This window comes from Amphiprion ocellaris, chromosome 3, assembly GCF_022539595.1.
Source record: "Amphiprion ocellaris isolate individual 3 ecotype Okinawa chromosome 3, ASM2253959v1, whole genome shotgun sequence".
NCBI lineage: Eukaryota > Metazoa > Chordata > Actinopteri > Pomacentridae > Amphiprion > Amphiprion ocellaris.
In genome coordinates, this window is record NC_072768.1 from 36,229,935 (window position 1) to 36,249,292 (window position 19,358).

Consider the following 19,358-nt stretch of genomic DNA (forward strand, 5'->3'; position numbering starts at 1 on the left):
CTGGACACACACTTGGACACATCTGGACACACACTTGGACACACACTTGGATGGACGCACACATGTGGACACGCTAACCAGGACACACACACACACCTGCACACACACACATCTGGACACACACTAGGACACATTCACCTGTACTCACCTGGACACACATTTCAACACACACACCTGGAGAAACTCAGCTGGACACACACACACACACACACACACACACACACACACATATACACATCTAGACACATCTGGACACACACGCACAAAATATTTACTGCTTTTCAATTCTTTTCTAATAAGGGAAATATTTGTAAACTAACATTTTTTGCTGATTTAAATGTAGCAAAACAGTAATTTTACAGTAAAGAAACAATTACTACTTGTAAAAAAACAAGTAATATTTTATCATTCCTTTAGGTATTATCAGCACTTCAACAAAACAGGAAAAATCTGTAAAATGTAAAAATTCTTTACCTTTTTTTGATTATTAATACACAGGGTTTCTTAGTCAATAAATATAAATACCTCAAATAGAGGAGAAGTAAAAAACACAAACACTGGTGGCAAACATTCAACAATAAAACTACAAAAAAGTCCAAACATTGACACTAAATATATGTTTTTTAACTGTATTTTTTTAAACAATTCACTGTAATTTTACCTATTTATATGTTTTATTAAATTACAGATGATTTGTAGTAAAATTTAGAATAAAGTATTATTTTACATGTTAACCATGAAAAAACACAGACCAGAACTGTGCATGATGCCCACATCAAAAAGCACATATTTTTCTTTATTTCAAATAAAAATTATGTATACTAAGGAATCAAAACATGGCGAACAATCTTTCTGTTATAGATTTTGATTTACAGATTTTTCCAGTTTTGGTAAATTACAGATAATAAATTTGTACGGTCACTGTGAGATGTGAATTGACGCTATATAATAAATATTAATAAATATATATAAATATATGAAATATAGCTATATACATAAAATTGAACTGAACTACTGAAGAAAAATAAAATATATATATATTGGCTATAGAAAACAAGGCAAAACCGTGCATAATTTTCACATTATCCTTCTACATTCTTGTATTATTACATCCTTTTGTGCATTTTTTTTGGAGTATTTTATTTGCTTTACATCAATTTAACCGTTATATCCCAAGTTTTAATAATACGTATTGACTTATGTCTTAACTACAACAATAAATTGCTTAAAAGTGCATTAAACCGAAAAAAAGATTGTTTTTTTCACATAGATTTTTAAAAATACAGAAATTGCATAGCTGCATCCCTCAAATTTGTAAATGTAAAAAAGCTGCACAAAGATTTTTGTTATGTGCGCTTTATCGTGTAAATTTACAAACCCATAACTTAAATGAAAAAGCGGCGTGAGACCTGGTGAATGTGTGAAATGTTAGTGGAACTCCCCAGATTTCATACGCAAAAAGAATGATTGATCTGAATAATCTGGTTTTAAATCTACCACCAATCAAAAATGAAAATGCAGTCATAGCACCGGGGTTAAAAATCTGTGTTTTTCCAAAGAATAATTTGTTATTTTACACTGACTGTAAATTAAGCAATTTTACTTTGTTAAAATCAGCTAAAAATATTATTACTTGACAGATATTTTCACTGATGCTGAGCGTTGCAGTGTTCCGACAGTTTTTAGTGTGTTTTTTGTTCCTAGATTTGTTTTTACAGTGTCCTTCAGCGGCTGATTCTTTGTTCACCACCCATTAATGCTAAACATAGAATAGAATAGCTTTATTGTCATCATAAATGAGGGCATGATGAAAACACAAATAGCTGCCACTGGACGGAGCATCGATAAGAAGCCACATGAAATAACAATAAATAATAATAAAATCAAATGTACATGTAAAGCAGGACTATATTAAGAATTACAGCATCTGCAAAGGAGGCAAGATGTGCACGATACAGTGTGGGAGATGAATAAAATCCAATAAAACGGAATAAATATGGGCAGGAGATTGGACGTAAACAGCATTAGAACCATTAAAGTGACACTGTGTGCTGTTGTGTTGAGTTCAGGCGTCTGATGGACTGTGGGGAAAAAGCAGTTTCTCAGCCTGTTTGTCCTGCATTTTAAGGATCTGAGTCTCAACAGCCAAAAAAATAAAATACAGCTGCTTTTTTCTAACTCACAGCTGCACATTAGAGCTCTGAAACTGTACATTTTATTCATGTAAATGCTTCTTTAGGTCTGACAGCGTCTCATACTTAAGGAGAGTTCAGTTAAAGTTGTCATTTTTAACGTACTAAATTTATTTCCTCCAGCTTTTGGTCTCACTAAATGAAACATTTGATGAATTTCTGAAATGTTGTGATGATTATTTTCAGCTGTCTGATGCTTTATGAGTAAATTAGCGGCGGTATTTACATCCTAATAGTGATTTAGAACCAGATTCTCGTTGTGTTTTTGCATTTTTAAGCCTCAAAACACACGAGTTTGACAGAGGAAAACAGCTCTAGATGCGATCGATGCTGCGAGGAGAAGCCGTAGTAGAAGCAGCTGAACGTCCTGCCTTCAGGTTCTGTGTTTCATTCATTGATTCAGAGTTCCTGAACCTGCTGCTCTTCAAGCCTTGAACAGGAAGGAAGTGATGCTTCATACGGCAGCTAGAAAACTCTGCTCCACTGTTATTTCTGCACATTTAACGACACGGTGGAGCTCGTACAGATGTTGTCAGCTGGAGTTTCACCCTCAAATCAAGCAGCTAGACAGAAAAAACAACTGTAGAAGTAAAGTTTTATAGCTGCTTTTATATATTTTTTGTGTGTAAAGGACATTTTCTTAGAGGAAAGCAGAAATGGCAGAGCTTCCTGTGGTTGTTTCAGGTTCTTAAATGAGTACATTTTCTGCTTTTCTTTGTCTAAAAAGGAACTGAACAGAATATTTAGAACGTTGGTCATCAAAGTCATCTCAGCTTCTGAAGTATTTTAACGGTCATTTTTCTGCATTTTACAGCTGCTTTTATATAGATTTTTTTTCTGTGTGAAGGACATTTTCATAGAGGAGAACAAAAATTGACCAAAAATGTGGTTGTTTCAAGTTCTTGAATGTGCAAATTTGCTGCTTTTTGGGCTTAAGTTAGGGTTCCTTCCAAAGTTCCTTAGTGTTTCTGCAGATTTAATGATAAAATGAAGCTCATACAGATGTTGTCAGCTGGAATGTGACCTTGAAATCAACAGCGAGATAAAAATGTAGATTTTTTTTAAATGGTTTTTATCTCCCTTTTCTGTATCATAACTGTAGAAATAAAGTGATTTTTTTGTGTAAAGGACATTTTGGTAGAGGAAAACAAAAAAGGCAGAGCTTTTTAAATGTGTAAATTTGCTGCTTTTCTTTGTCTCAGGTTAAACTGAGCAATGATTTTTGCGGTCGGACAAAACAAGTCATTTTTCACTGTCTTCAGTTGATTAATGTAGAAAAAATAATCAGCAGATGATCGAGGACAAAATGAATCATCAGTTGGACCAAATTTCCTTCATATTTCTGCAGATTTAACGATACTGTGGAGCTCATACAGATGTTGTCAGCTGGAATTTGACCCTGAAATCAAACAGCTGGATAAAAAAATTGATTTTCTGAATAGATTTCTGGTGATAAGTTGACGTGGTTGGAAGTTTACCTGGAAAATGCTCCCATATTTAGATTAATGACGTGAAAACCACAGTTTTCTTTCTGTTACCTGACTTTAGACTAACTGAAGACATTTTCTGTTGGTGATTTGTGGCTGTTTTTAGCTGCTTTCTTATTACTTTGCTCTGTTAAACACGTTTTCACGGATGTTCTGTAAATGTTTGCCAGAATATGATCACTCCAAGTTCTGAAATGTGCAAATTTGCTGCTTTTGTGTGTGTTAAAAGCTGAATATTTTGGCGGGTTGAGTATTGGTCAGACAAAATATGAATATACGGATGTTTTATTGGTCTTTTTTCTCTGTTTTCCAATATTTTATCGACCAAATCGTTAATGAATTAATTATGAAAATAATCAGCATAAACAAAAACGATCATTAGTTTCATCTCTGCACCAGAGTCCATTCATATTTTTGCTATTTTTTAAAGTTTAACCTCCTAAAAGTCGACACAGGAACTACATGCAACGTCCTCACTGATATTTCGCACAGATGTTGATCTTTGAGGGTTTAAAATATCCAATAATACCAAAAATACACTTTAAATATCTGTATTTTTTCCTCTTTTTGTTGTTTCTAGTGGACAAACTATAGTCAGATGAGGCTTTTTTGAAGGCAACGTCAGCTGATTTATTTGATTATGCAGAATCTTTGCTACAAACTGTGACTTTTGAACCCTGACTTTGTGATTTATGTGTTTATTGCCGAGTTTTATGATCAGTAACCACATCAAGAATGGATCTTTTTAAAGGAAAATAGGAAATCTGATGAGTTATTCAGTGTGTCAGTCAATGGAAAATCAATCTGAAAATATTTGAATAATTTAAGAATCAGTTTGTTTAATTTTAAGCCAGATGCTTCTGCAGGAGTGTGCAGAAATTTTACTCATCTCAGTTTTAGCTGCATCTCTTTGAGTTTTGGACCAAAAAATGCTTCTTTTCTCAGTCTTCTGTTACAACTGACAGAAAATGAATCATGATAGTGGCTTAAAAGTTTAAAAATTTTACATTTTCAAGATCTTGAATGTGAGAATTTGCAGCTTTTCTTGGTCTTATGTGTCAATGAAGTCAGTATTTTCAGGTTTAAGACTATTTGATGACGTTATTTTTGGCTTCTGCTCCAAAGTCCCTTCAGATTTGTGGTTGTTTTTGTGGTTCAGGCTCGGAAACAAGATTTAGCTCCATCAATAAAAAGGTTTTCTGATGCTTTATATTCAAACTGGAAGCAGTGTTTGTCACCCAGTGGTGACTCGTTACCAAACTCCCTTCATATTTCTGCCATTTTTGTAGTTTCACCATCTAAAGCAGACATTTTTTAAGTTAAAATGAACTGAATCTTCGATGTTTCACATTTTCCTGGATGTTATTTTAGAGTTTTTCACAGTTTTCTGATCAAACTCTTCATATTTTTGACATTTCTGTAGTTTAACCAAGTTAAAATGTACAAAATCTTCAATATTTTGTCATTTTCTGGAATGTTGTGATGGATTTTTTTCCACAGTTTTCTGGTGATTTGTAAATCTAGAACAAGAATGATCACTAGTTGCAGCCCTGCTCCAGATTCCATTCATGTTTTTGCTATTTTTAGGCACAGAAACGGCTCATAGAACCTGTCAGTCCAGGGTTTTCTGGTGTTTTTTGAACAAAATGACGATGGCGTTTGTCTCCCATTAATGATTCAAAATCAAACTCCCTTCATATTTCTGCCATTTTTGTAGTTTAACCATCTAAATCAGACATTTTTAAGTTGAAATGAACTGAATCTTTAATCTTTTACATTTCCTTGAATGTTATTTTAGAGTTTTTTCACAGTTTTCTGATCAAACTTCCTTCATATTTTTGCCATTTCTGTAGTTTAACCAAGTTAAAATGTAAAAAATCTTCAATATTTTGCTTTTTTTCTGGAATGTTGTGATGGATTTTTTCACAGTATTCTGATGCTTTATAAATCTAGAACAAGAATGATCACTAGCTGCAGCCCTGCTCCAGATTCCATTCAAATTTTTGCTGTTTTAAGCCTCTAAACCAGCAGTGATCTTGTAGAGCTCATACAGATGTTTGCAGCTGGATTCTAAACTGACTATCATCTGATACTCGTTGAACCGATCTCTGGTTCTGAAGCCTCGATGTCGACTTCAGGCTCAGAATCGAAAGCGAAACCTGCCGTTTTCTGTCTCGTGTCTGAGGTTTTCTCAGGAAGACAGATGTCAGAGTTTCCTCCTGCAGAGCTTCTTGTGATGCCTTCAGACTCTCCGTTTATCTCCGCCTTTCTGGGTCTCATGTGGCAGGAAGCTGAATTCCTCTGAGTTCTGTTTTGACCAATCGAGACGTTTGACGAATCTGCTTTTGGATTTGATGATAGTTTATAAAGAAACCAATGAATTCTGAATCCAGCTTCCTTCAGCTCCAGAGTCCCTTCACATTTTGTCTGTTTTTGCGGTTAAACCCTCAACGTTAAATCTTGAAAGTGTGAATGTTTTATCTGCACAGTAACGCTCATTTATCCAGAGATCTTGAACCAGATGTTGCAGATGTTGTCAGCAGGAGTTCAACCTTCAGATCAAACAGCAACTTTGGTGTTCGGCGTCTCTTTTATTTTCAACTTTAATTTCAACTTAAACAGCAAAAATCTGACTGGAGTTTGGTAGCAGGGCTGCATCGGAAATATTCTGATTATATGTGAGGTTTATGAGAAATCTGTGGCTCTTTCTGTCTTGCTTTCACCGGTAAGTTTCACTATTGTTTTCAGCCGTTTGTCTACATTAAGTTCTGATCAGCAGCGTTAGATTAGTGTTGAACTCCAGCTGTAAACATCTGTTTGAGCCCCACAGAGTCGCTGCTGCTTTAGGGGCTTAAAACTGCAGGAATATGAAGGAAGTCTTGAGCAGGGCTACAGATAATGTGTGCTTTTTTGTTCACGATTGGTATTTTAATCACATTTTGAATCTAAGAGTATTTTAAGGTACTTTTACTTCACTAAACTGTCAGAATACTGTGTTTTACGTGAGTTTGGCTGCTGATCTCCATTGTTTTACAGATTGTAATGTGTTATAGTGTGTTTTTTAGTACTTTAAGTGAAGTAAACGAGTATTTTAAGGTACTTTAATGTCAGTAAACAGTCCGATTACTGAGGTGATACGTGACTTTGGCTGCTTTTACATGTTGTGATGTTGATACTAAAGCAGTATATTGTGTTTTTTAGTACTTTTAGAGAAGTAAAGTATCTGAATACTTGTTCCACAGCTGTGTATTTTTACTCGTCGGACACGTTATCCTTCTTGTGTACTTTTACTGCTCATACTTTTACTACATGGAGCTGATAATACTTCATATTCTGAATCTAACAAAGTATTTTAAGGTACTTTTACTTCAGTAAATGCTCAGAATACTGTGTTTTACATAATTTTGGCAGCTGAACTCGACTATTTTACCGATTGCAATGTGTTATAAGATGTTTTTTAGTATTTTTAGTAAAGTAAAAGAGTATTTTAAAATACTTTTACTTCATTAAACAATTGTAATCTTGATACTGAAGCGGTATATTGTGTTTTTTTAAATCTCTTTTAGTGAAGTAAAGTATCTAAGTACTTCTTCCACAGCTGTGTATTTTTATTCGTCAGACTCGTTATTCTTCTTGTGTACTTTTACTACATGGAGCTGACAATATGTCACATTTTGAATCTAACAGAGTATTTTAAGGTACTTTTACTTCATTAAACGGTCAGAATACTGCATTTTTTGTGTCTTTGGCTGCTGAACTCGACTCTTTTACATGTTGTAATGTTGATACTGATGCAATATTTTGTGTTTTTTAGTACTTTTAGAGAAGTAAAGCATCTAAGTACTTCTTCCACAGCTGTGTATTTTTACTTGTCAGACTCCTTATCCTTCTTGTGTACTTTTAAAATGCTGTGGAGGTACTTTTACTTCATTAAATGATCAGTGAATTTGCTACCTCCAGGCCAATGCCGTTAAATCTAGATGAATAAAACAGGTTGGAGCTGCTGTCTGCTGTCAGGTTCTGGTTTTAAATCAGTTTCAACATGTTTGTTTTGACGTCCTGCAGCACATTTACATGATCTGATCTGATTAAAAGCTGCTGCTGCTCTGGAGGATAAATACCATGATAAAAAGCCGCGGAAACTCATTTCTGCCTGTAAAAGACAAAATTAAGAATCAAAGTTAGTTATATTTTTAGAAACTGCTCATAATAAAGCTCAAATCTGAGATGAAAAGTTAAAATTTTGCGATTAAAATGCACAATTAAGAGCTTAAAAGCCAAAATTCTGTCTTCTTATCAAATTTATTTCACATAAAACAACTTTAATTAGCAATTTGGGTTGTTTTTATGTCACAATTTTAACTTTATTTTTTAGGTTGAATTGCAGGAAGTGTTCAGACAAAGCAGCGGTTTCCTTTTTTTGGTGTTTTAATTTAATTTTGCATCTTTTTGTTTCATTTTTGCATATTTTAGTGAGATTTTTGCATATTTTGGGGTGATTTTTCCATCTTTTAGCAACATTTTTACATGCTTTAGTGACATTTCTGCAACGTTTCATGAAATTTTGGCATCTTTTAGGTTTTTTTTCCATCTTGTAGTGACGTTTTTGCATCTTTTTGTGTACTTTTTCCATGTTTTAGTGATATTTTTGCATCTTTTGGGTGACATTTCATCAACGTTTTGTGAAATGTGTACATCTTTTTGGGTCAATTTTTGAATCTTTTAGTGAAATTTTTGCATTTTGTTTTTGTGCCATTTTTCCACCTTTTAGTGACATTTTTGCATCTTTTAGGTTATCTTTGCATCTTGTGCGACATTTTTGCAACGTTTTGTGTCACTTTTGCATTTTTTGCATGACATTTGTGCCTCTTTTAGTGTGATTTTTGCATCTTTTAGGTCATTTATGCATCTTTTCATGAACTTTTTCATTTTTCATGACGTTTTACATCTTCTTGGGTCATTTTTGCATCTTTTTGGATCATTTTTTTAATCTTTTCATTAATCTTTTGCGTCTTTTTGTGTTATTTTTGTCTCATGTCATTCTAACAGTGTCTTACTGACAGAAGACATTATTTCTTTATTCTCTGTCCTTCTTCATGCTTGTTCTGTTTCCATCGAGCTGCAGGATTTTGTATTGCAGTAAAAAATGAGCCCACAGTGAGTAAAAATGTGACAGGAGTGAAATAAAAGCACCCAGAAACTGCTGCTCAGAGTTCATTTGGGGTTAATTGAGGAACTTAATCCCAGATGAACAGAATCTTCACGACTCCTTTAATAAGACGTCAGATCACGTTAGCGTGTTCAGAGGGCTGCAGACACGTAGAGGACACGGATCAGGCGTGTTCCTGAGCTCACGGAGACGTCGGACTTCCTCTTTGATTCGCTGTGAATTCTGAGTAACATCAGTGTGTGTGTTAGTCACCCAAACTCTCAACACAAACTCTCACAATTCGCAACAAAACACTGATTATTTTGGTATGTTTTATAGAAAATAACTAAATTAAAGAAGTAGAGATCCAGTCGGTCATTCACACAATCAGACAACATTTTAAAACGTCCATCAGAAATGTGCAAATATAAAATCTAAACATCGAGAAATAAATCCTATGTCTAAGTGTAGAAATAAAATCATAATTGTAAGAAATTGTGTGAATGTGAAAGTGATTTTATAATGTGAAAAGTCAAAATTATTACCTATAAAACAAGATTTAAAAAAGAAAGTCAAACATATTGTCTCATAAGAAATGTTAAATATATTAGATGATTTATTTGTTCTCAGTGGAGGAATTTCATCCAGTAAAAAAAATGAAAAGAACAGAAACTACTGAAACGATACATTGTGCAGCCTTTCGCAAAATATTTGCCACTTTTTCTCATAGTACTGGAAGTATTCTTACCTCTCAGACTACGTGAAGCTGGTAATACTTCATATTTTGAATCTAGCAAAGTATTTTAAGGTATTTTTACTTCATTAAACTGCGTTTTAACGTCTCTATGCCTGAAATGTTGATACTAAAGCAGTATACTGTATTTTTATATACTTTTAGTGAAGTAAATGAGTATTTTAAGGTACTTTCACTTCGTTAAATGGTCCTATCGCTGCGTTTTCCGTGACTTTGGCTGCTGAGCTCGACTATTTTACAGATTGTAATGGTGATGCTGAAGCAGATTACTGTGTTTTTCGTGACTTTGGCTCCTGGATTTTGTCTCTGCTGTGAATAAAAAGGTAACAAGTGCAGATTCAAGTTCAGTCAGGTGGTTGGTTTAATCTCCCAGCGACTCCCAGGGTCCTCTAATTATAGCCGCTATTAATGGATTGGCAGAGCAATTAATTAAAAGCGGTCATTTTTAGGGCCTGGTGGGAGAGTTTCACTCCGGAGGAAGGATTCAATCTGCAGATCTCCAAGGACAAGAGGAGGAGGAGGAGGATGAGGAGTCCACCTTCGTCGCTCTCCTCCTGTCTAGATAGAGCCAGGGGCGTTTTATTTCTCTTTTAACGTGGAAATAAAAGAAGATGTGGACACTGCTGCAGGTGTTTCACCTTCTGGATGCCAGAAACTGTCCGGAGGATTAAAAGACATTTTATCTTTTAAAAAAAGTTCCCAACAACGCCACTTATCAGCCAGAAACGGAACAAGTTTTCAACTTTCCCACAGTCCTTGAACTACTCATCCATGGAGAAATTCACCAGATCTTGAAAACTTGTTATAACTCACATGTTAACCAAACTAAATACAGGCTAAAACTGTACATAACGTAGTTTTACAAATAGCAATTTGTTATTTTCCGACGTTTGACCACAAAATTTACACTGATTTTTACTGTTTAATTCAGCAAAAAATATTTTATTTGAAAGGAAAATAGTGTATATCAGGAAAAGAAAAATTACAAATATATATGTTTTGCAGTTTGTATTTTATTGATTTGTCTTGTTTTTGTTAAATTACAGGTAATATCTACTAAAATCACTGGAAAAAAATATTAATTTACATGTTCACACAAAAATCAGTATTTTTGCAAATAATCATTACAACTTTTGACTATAAAATGAAAAAATTTTACTGCATTTAAATCAGCAAAATAATAGATATTTGCTGTTATTTAAAATATTTTTTCTGACATTCCTGTTTTTGTTCCATTACAGAAAAATGTATTAATTTATATGTTACCTGTTAAAAAAGTAAAAGGCAAAAATGTAAATAATGTTCTCACAAAATCTGTAGTTTTTTACTTTTTTCCTTACAAATATTAAATTCCACTGTTCTGAACTCCACTTTAATCTAAAAACGTAATTATTTTACAGATATTTGCTGTTATTTGAAAGAAAAATTGTGTAGATCAAGGATTATAAAATGACATTTTCTTTTACAGTTTTTACTTTACAGGTTTTTCCTGTTTTGTTAAATTAAATTACAGATTATATTTAGTAAAATCATAGAAAAAAGTATTAATATACATGTTGACTGTAGGCAAAAGAAGTAAATACACAAAATCTGCGTTTTTTTGCAAATATTAAATTCCACAGTTTTTAACTCAATTTAAATAATCTAAAAATGTAATTATTTTCAAGATATTTGCTGTTATTTGAAAAAAATGTGTATCAAGGACTGAAAAATTACATTAATCTGAGAGTTTCTATTTTACAGCTTTGTCCTGTTTTGGTAAATTACAAATAATGTCTACAAAAATAACAGAAAAAATAAATGTTTATTTACATGTAGACTGTTTAAAAAAGTAAAAAAACAAAAAAAGAAAAAATGTAAAGTACTTAATGTTTTCTTGCTGCCAGATTTTCACAATTTTTTTTTTTTTTTTACAGATTTTGTAATATATTTCTTAACCTTAAAACTGGCTTTACAATCTCTTGGACGTACCACATGTAAGAGACATAAGATATGTCTTTATTAATCCCACAGTGGAGAAATTAGCATTTTTATAGCAGCGAAACTTTACAGAAATATCAGTAAAATCAAATCAAATCAAATCAAATCAAAATAAAACTAACAGGAGTACTGGTTCAGATTGGTCAAATTCCAAGTATTGTAGATATAGATGGTCCTGCTTAGATGCTTTCATTTTCATGAGTAGAAATACTGATAGAAGTGTTAATAATACTCAGGTTTTAGTAGATAAATACTGCTGCAGTGATCTGGAGGTTAAAATTGTGGTGATGTGAAGAGAATCCAGATGTTGAGCAGCAGAAACGTAGTGATTCTGGTCCTCCAGCTGTGATATTAAATCACCAGCAGCAGCAGAAACGTAGTGATTCTGGTCCTCCAGCTGTGATATTAAATCACCAGCAGCAGCAGAAACGTAGTGATTCTGGTCCTTCAGCTGTGATTTTAAACCACCAGCAGCAGAAACGTAGTGATTCTGGTCCTCCAGCTGTGATTTTAAACCACCAGCAGCAGCAGAAACGTAGTGATTCTGGTCCTTCAGCTGTGATTTTAAACCACCAGCAGCAGCTTCTCCTGAAGCCGTCGGTGGATGTGATTGATGGTCCAGATGAATGATCAGTGAGGATGATGATGATGATGATGACGATGGACCTGCTGCCTTCCTCTGACCTCATTAAAGCTGCTTCAGTCGACTTCGGTCTCTGGAGTCCGTCGGTCCGTCACTCAGTCCAGCAGGAAACTGTGAGACGAAGAGTTGGTCCTGTTTAGTTTCACTTCTTCTGCTTATTAATTCAGTCGATGGGAAGATGGTTGTTGAAGAGCTGCAGGTTTATGAACCAAACTGTTGTAGAGAGGAGCAATTTTGTAACACTTTGTAGTCATTTTGTGTCTCCTTGTAGTCATTCTACATCTTTTTATAGTCATTTTTAGTTTTTTGATTGTTGCTTTGTGTCTCCTTGTAGTAGTTTTGTGTGTCTTACTGTGTTTGCATCATATTGTGGTCATATTGTGGTCATTTTTTGCACCATATTGTGGTGATTTTACATCGCTTTATAGTTATTTTACATCTGTATTTGGTGGTTTTGCGTCTCTTTGCAGTTGTTTAGCTTCACATTGTGGTCATTTTGCATCTGTTTTTGTCATATTGCACTACTGGCTGTTGTTTTGCGTCTCTTTGAAGCCATTTTGAATCTCTTTGTAGTAGTAGTTTTGCTTCTCTTGTAGTTGTTCCACGTATGTTTGTAGTTGTTGATTTTGCATCTCTTTGTTGTTGCTTTGCGGCTTGTGTTGTTTTTAACTGAGATGTTTTAAAGAAGCTGGTAATGTGCTGTCATCAGCTTTCAGGTTAAGTAACTTTATTAATTCCCTAGAGAGAGAAATGTTGATAATTGGAACATAATAAAGACACATCCTGCTGTACGTCACTGCAGCAGCAACATACAGACCAACACGTATTCCTCACTAAATTTATCTCTAAGTGTTTGTTAATGAGCAGTTATTTGTCTTATTTGTTAAATTTTGACTCAGAAATTTCTACGTTAAAGAATGTTTCCTTGTTTCTACCGACCAGTCATTGTTTGTAGCTGCAGCTCAGCTCCGTCATGATCGTGTTTGGTTATTTTGGCTTTTCATCAGATTGTTTACACTGCTAACAGTTCATTCTCAAAGGTTACACATAATTTAATTTAACATTTCACATCAGCACAGCCAGCAGAATGGACTGGGGTCATCTAACCTGCTAATGTCTCGTAGATTAAATGAACTTTAGCTGTTTGGTTTAAGTCATGTCTTAGGAACAGAGATGTTGTTCAATATTGTGTTACTTTTCTAGTTTTATGTCTCTTTAAAGTTTTTTACCTTCATTTGTAGTTGTTTCGTGCCTCATTGTAGTCATTTTGCCTGTCTTTGTAGTTATTTTGCGTCTGTTTGTAATTGTTTTGTGTGCCTTTGTGGTTGTTTTGCATCTTTTTGTGAGCATATTGCATCACTTTGTAGTCCTTTTGTCTCTCTTTTTGGTTGTTTTGCATCTTTTTGTGGGGATACTACATCTCTGTAGTATTTTTTTGTGTCTTTGGGGTTGTTGTGCATCTTTTTGTGGGCGTATTGCATCACTTTGTAGTCCTTTTGTGTGTTTTTGTGGTTGTTTTGCATCTTTTTGTGGGTATATTTCATCTCTTTGTAGCCATTTTGTGTGTCTTTGTGGTTGTTTTGCATCTTTTTGTGGGTATATTGCATCCGTTTGTAGTCATTTTGTGTCTCTTTGTGATTGTTTGCTGTCCCTCTATAGTTGTTTTGCATCTCTTTGTCACTGTGGATTTTTGGGCATCACCAATATCATAACCATAACCTAAATTTAACCCTAACCTAAGTATAAACCGAGTTGTACTTTAACTTTACCCTCATCTAACCTTTATCTAACCTTAAACCAACCTAACATGTGATTATTTCTATTATAGAGTCTGTTTTTTGTCCCTACAAGGAAGTAGAGTTCTCGCAGTGTGACTTTGTAGACGGATTAATGTCCATTAATAAGTACAGCGCACACACACACACACACACACACACACACACACACACACACACGCACACTCACGCACACAGATCAGGTGTTTCAATGTGAATCTGACTCTCTGGTCTCTTGTTGCGTTTCCCTGCAGCCCGACACTGGCCCAGGCCACGCCCCCACCTGTGATGTCACCGCAGGTCTTTCACCTTTTGACAGTTGATGGAAAACACCTGCTGTGACATCACCGGTGGAGGCGGGGCCTGCAGGGTTTTCTTACTGAGAAGCCTTGAGGTGAAACTTGAGGTGATTTTCCTGTCAGGTAGATCTCCTTCAATGTAAACTAGTTTGGCTAAAAACTAAGCATTCTGTCGCTTCTTCCTCCTCCTGGCTGCAAAAAAGTGCAGAAATATACCCGGTAACAACAATAATGATAGTAAAAATATTACAGTTACACCTTGTGCTTTGTGAAAACACAACAACCTGGAGACTCCTCACCCAAAGGATAATTTTTTTAGGTTTGTGAATGAAATATTGTCAGAAATAAGTTCATTTTAATGCTGTTTTGTGTTTAACAGACTTGGTTTTGGGTGTCGAAGGAGGAAACTGAGGTTTTGTGGTGCTAAATGCAGCTAATGTGACTCCTTTAAATGTCGATGTGTCGGGTTATCGGCTCAGACTGAGACTTTCTCATCACGTCATCGAGTCTTATCTGGTTGAAGTGAAGGATTCTGCTCACATACTTTAACTTTTAATGACAGGACTTTTGCATTTATAGTCGGGCTGCATGATTTTGGACAAAACTATTTGTAAAAATGCAGGAATTTTCTTTATTTGGAAAGAATGAATCATTCTAGAATGATTGTTGTGATTCTGTAGGAGAGTGCATCAGCATAGAAGGAATAAATAATTTCAAAAAAACATTTTAGATCCTTTCTCATATGGTGTAACACTGACAAAGACACCAAAAATAGCATTTTTCTTTGGATGACATTCAAATGCTGCTTTGTGCTGCAGATTTAAATGGTCAAACAAATGCAAAATACTGCAAACAGAGCATCTGTTTTTAGTCTTCAGCATCCTTTCTGCAGCTGAAACATCCCAATACAACTGATCCAGGCTGCATCTTTATGTTCAAAATAAAAATCACGATTATTTTGCTCACTAATTTAGAGACAAAATATTTTGTATTGCATTTTCATGTTGTGCTACATTCCTGCTAATGTGCATCTAATAAAGGAAAAGTATTTATTAAAATTCACTCAAAATGCTTCACTGACTGAACATCTGCTTAAAAATAGACACTACAATTTACAGATGTTCCCTAAATGCACCATATACAGGATACAATAGAAGCTAACTAGTTAGCTGTGCACAGAGAAGCTTCTAGTCTCCATTTAGTTACTGCAATGCAGCAGTTAAAGCAGCTGTTAGACCCAAAATCAGCTTGAAAAGATTGAAATAAGGCATTTATTGTCAGATTTACCTGAAACCAGGTGATTTTATCTACATGGACTGTTTTTATGAGCATTTTAAATGTCAATACATCAGTTGATCATGTTTATTTAACTATGAGGAGCCAAAATCTATATGACTAATATCAAATTACCTGTGCAGGCCTACAGCTGATGTTGTGTTTTAAAGACAAGATATATTTATTGCACCTTCACATTTAAATAAAATGCTGCTTCCACTTATATGTTGTGCTACGTTCCTGCTAATGTGCATCTCCTGAAGGCAAAGTGTTAATTAAAATTCACCTAATATGCGTCACTGTCTGAACATGTTTATAAATAGACACTACAATTTACAGATGTTCCCTAAACGCCTCATACGCATCAGTAGAAGCTAGCTAGTTAGCTGTGCACAGAGAAGCTTCTAGTCTCCTTCAGTTACTGCTGTTTGACAAACAATTAGTTTGAAAAGAGTGAAATAAGGACTTTTAATGTTAAATTTACACAGGCTGTTTTCTACAAGCATTTTAAAAATCATGGTCTGTTAGTTGCAGGAAACCAAAATCACGCTTTTGATTAATTTCCCATTAATTGTGCAGCCCAACAACTGATGTTGCATTTCTATTTTAGCAGTGAAATCTTCCTTTTTATTATTTCTTCCCTGTTCCTCGTTCAATTTGCTGTGCAACCTTAATGTCCTCAAACTCTGTGTCATTTAAATAAAGTAAGAAACTAAATCAGTGTAACTATGAACTCTTTAATCGGACTAAATCATGTTTTCTTACAGATTGGTCATGGAAGATTATGACTGTGCAAGTTTTCTTTCTATATTACGCAGCAAAAAACTTATATCTTAAGCGTTTGAGATAGTTTAATAATAATAGACCCTACAATTTACTGATGTTCCCTAAACGCCTCATATGCATCAGTAGAAGCTGTTAGTCTCTATTTAGACAGATGTGAGACAAAAATTTATTTGAAAAATGTAAAATAAATTGTTCTAATGTCAGATTTACCTGAAATCAAATAATTTTATCTACGAGTTGTTTTTCTATAAACATTTTAAACATCAATATCACAACTCATCGTGTTCTTTTAATAGTGAGACTTAAAATCATGATGATAAAGATTATTTGATTCAATTAGGAGCTTTAAAAGTGATTTTGCTTTTCTTTTTTGCAACCAAATCTTCCTTTTTTGTGTTTCTTGTAGATTATTTGTGACAAATAAGAACTGTTTGAGTTTTATTTTTGTATCGAGCAGTGAAAAAAGTTGTAGTGCGATGTGTTTGAGTTCATTTGCCTCATTTTATATCACAGTGTTGATGCTAAAACAGCTAATTGTGTAGCCCTTTTTAAAAATGTTAACAGTAGTTCTTCTACTTCTACTGTAGTATTCTTATTTTTCAGACTCATTGTCCTTCTTGTACACATTTACAGCTGATATTTCTACCACATAAAGCAGACAATGACTATTTCCAGGTGGTTTTAATGTAGGAAATGGTTCCAGTACTGTGTTGTAAATTTACATTGAGTTGTAATGTTGATGCTAAAGCAATATATCGTGTATTTTAGTGCTTTCAGTGAAGTAAAGCATCTCAATACTTCTTCCATCGCTGTGTACAGGAAGTAGAATCACAGCTCTGTCTTCACACAGAGAAAAATAAACTGTTATCTTCTCTATTCATATAAAACAGGCTCCTGACTTGATTTATTTAATTTAATTTACATCATTTATGTGAAGTTTCTATTTATAGACACAGACAGGAAACTAAACGATCCCCAGAACCTTGATAACCCGAAAAAAACTCTTTGTTCTGTGCTTCATTTATTTTATTAGTTCAACAAAACGGCTCCAAACTCCAGATCCGTGTTTTCAGCTTCTCCTCAACTTTCAGCCGCATCACATTAACCTCATCTGTTGTCATGGAGACGCATCTGTTTACATGAGCTCTATCGATGTATGTGTGTGTGCGTGTGGTGTGTGCGTGTCTGTGCGTGTGTGTGAGATGCAGTCAGGACCCAGGGATTACACAGACCCATTTCCTGCAGCTATCTTTGTCACTCGCTGCCCTGTTTCTATAAATAGTCTGGTCCACGAGGAGGACGGAGGCTCTGAGGGAGGAAGAAGAGGAGGAAGAGATGAAGGAGGAGGAAACTTAGGAGAAAGAGGAGGAAGGAGAGGTGAAATATGAGTAGGAGGAAGAGGAGCAAGAGGAAGAAAAAAGGTGAGGAGGCGAGGATGGCCTGGATTATTTAGAGGAGGAGGGTGAAGAGGAGGTCGAGGAAGAAGAGGAGGGTCAGGAGGACGAAAAAGACAAGAGGAGGATGGCGTAGAGTAGAGGATGAGGAGGAAGGTCAGGAGGAAGAGGAGGATAAGAGAGTGGAGGTGAGGAGTTGGAAGATGAGGAGGAGGAAGAGAAAGAGGAGGAATATTAGGAGTGAAAGGGTGATGTGGAGTTGGAAGATGAGGTGAACTATGTGGAGCAGAAGAGGAGGAACATCAGGAGGAGGAAGGAGGAGCTGGAATATGAGGAGGAGGAGGAGGAGGAAGACAAAAGGAGAGGAGGCGAGAATGACCTTAATTATTTAGAAGGGGGAGGAGGATGAAGAGGAGGTCATTGAAGAAGAGGAGGGTGAGCCGAAGGAGGAGGAGAGAAAAAAGAAGACAAGAATTAGGAGGAGGAATAATTCAAGTAGAGGATGGAGGAGGGCAAGAAAGAGGAGGTGAGGAGTTGGAAGATGAGGTGAACTATGTGGAGCAGAAAAGGAGGAACATCAGGAAGAGGAAGGAGGAGACACTGAGGGAGGAAGATGAGGAGAGGACAATCTGGATTATTAGGAGGACTGTGGAGACCAAGAAAGAATGAAATGAGGAGGAGAGGAGGAGGGAGCAGAGATAGAAGAATGACGATGAGTAGGAGGAGGAGGAAGAGGAGAGGAAAGGAAGATGAAAGTGACCTGGATTATCAAGAGGAGGATGAAGAGGAGGTGGAGGAGGGAGGAGGATGACGATGATGAAGAGGAGGAAACGAGTAAGTAGAGGAGGAAGAGGAGGTGAAGGAAGAAGAAGAAGAAGGTTGAGAGGCTGGAAGAAAAAGGTAAAAGAGGGTCAGGAGGAGGAAGAGGAGGAGGAAAAGAACTGTAGTTCTGAGGGAGGAAGAGGAGGAGGAGGAGGAGGAGGAGGAAGAGAAAGAATAGAGGATGAAGAGGAAGGCCATTGGAAGACAAGAAAAACAGGTGTTGAGTAGCTGGAAGAGGAGGAAGCAGAGGTGGAGGAAGGCTGATGATGATGATGATGAGGAGGAGGAGGAGGACAGCCTTGGTTATACAGAGGGACGATGAAGAGGAGGAAGATGACGACAGGAGGCGTTTAGGGTCGTCAGATTGTTTCTAAAAATCATCATCTGGACCTCATTGAAGTGCAGCCAATCAGAGAAGCTGGACTGCTATGATGTCACTTCCTGTTTACCTGTTTAAACGCTTTTAAACCTCTTTGATGAAGCTGCTGCAGTTTGTTTGTGTCCTGCAGCGACGCGACGAATCCACACGGTGGCAGCAGAGTCTCACAGAGAACCAGCAGAGAGGCAATAGGAGGCATTGATCAGCTGATCAGAGGTATTGATCTGATCAGCTGATCAGAGGTATTGATCTGATCAGCTGATCTCGTGTATCAACCAGCTGCTCTCTGTCTGTTTACTGGACAGATTAATGAGTCTCCAGCTGATCCAGGGTCAGTTTACGGCTGTGAAAGCTGAGCTCCTCCTGCTGCTGCTATTATTTAAGGGGAATCCAATATGGAGGAATTAAGAATGAAACACACTC

General features: G+C 35.8%; 1 protein-coding gene across 1 annotated transcript in view; it reads left to right on the forward strand.

Moving 5' to 3' along the window:
• The window catches only part of dgkzb (diacylglycerol kinase, zeta b), a 71,972-nt gene that overhangs the window by 989 nt on the left and 51,625 nt on the right, over window positions 1–19,358 (forward strand). The window lies entirely within an intron of this gene.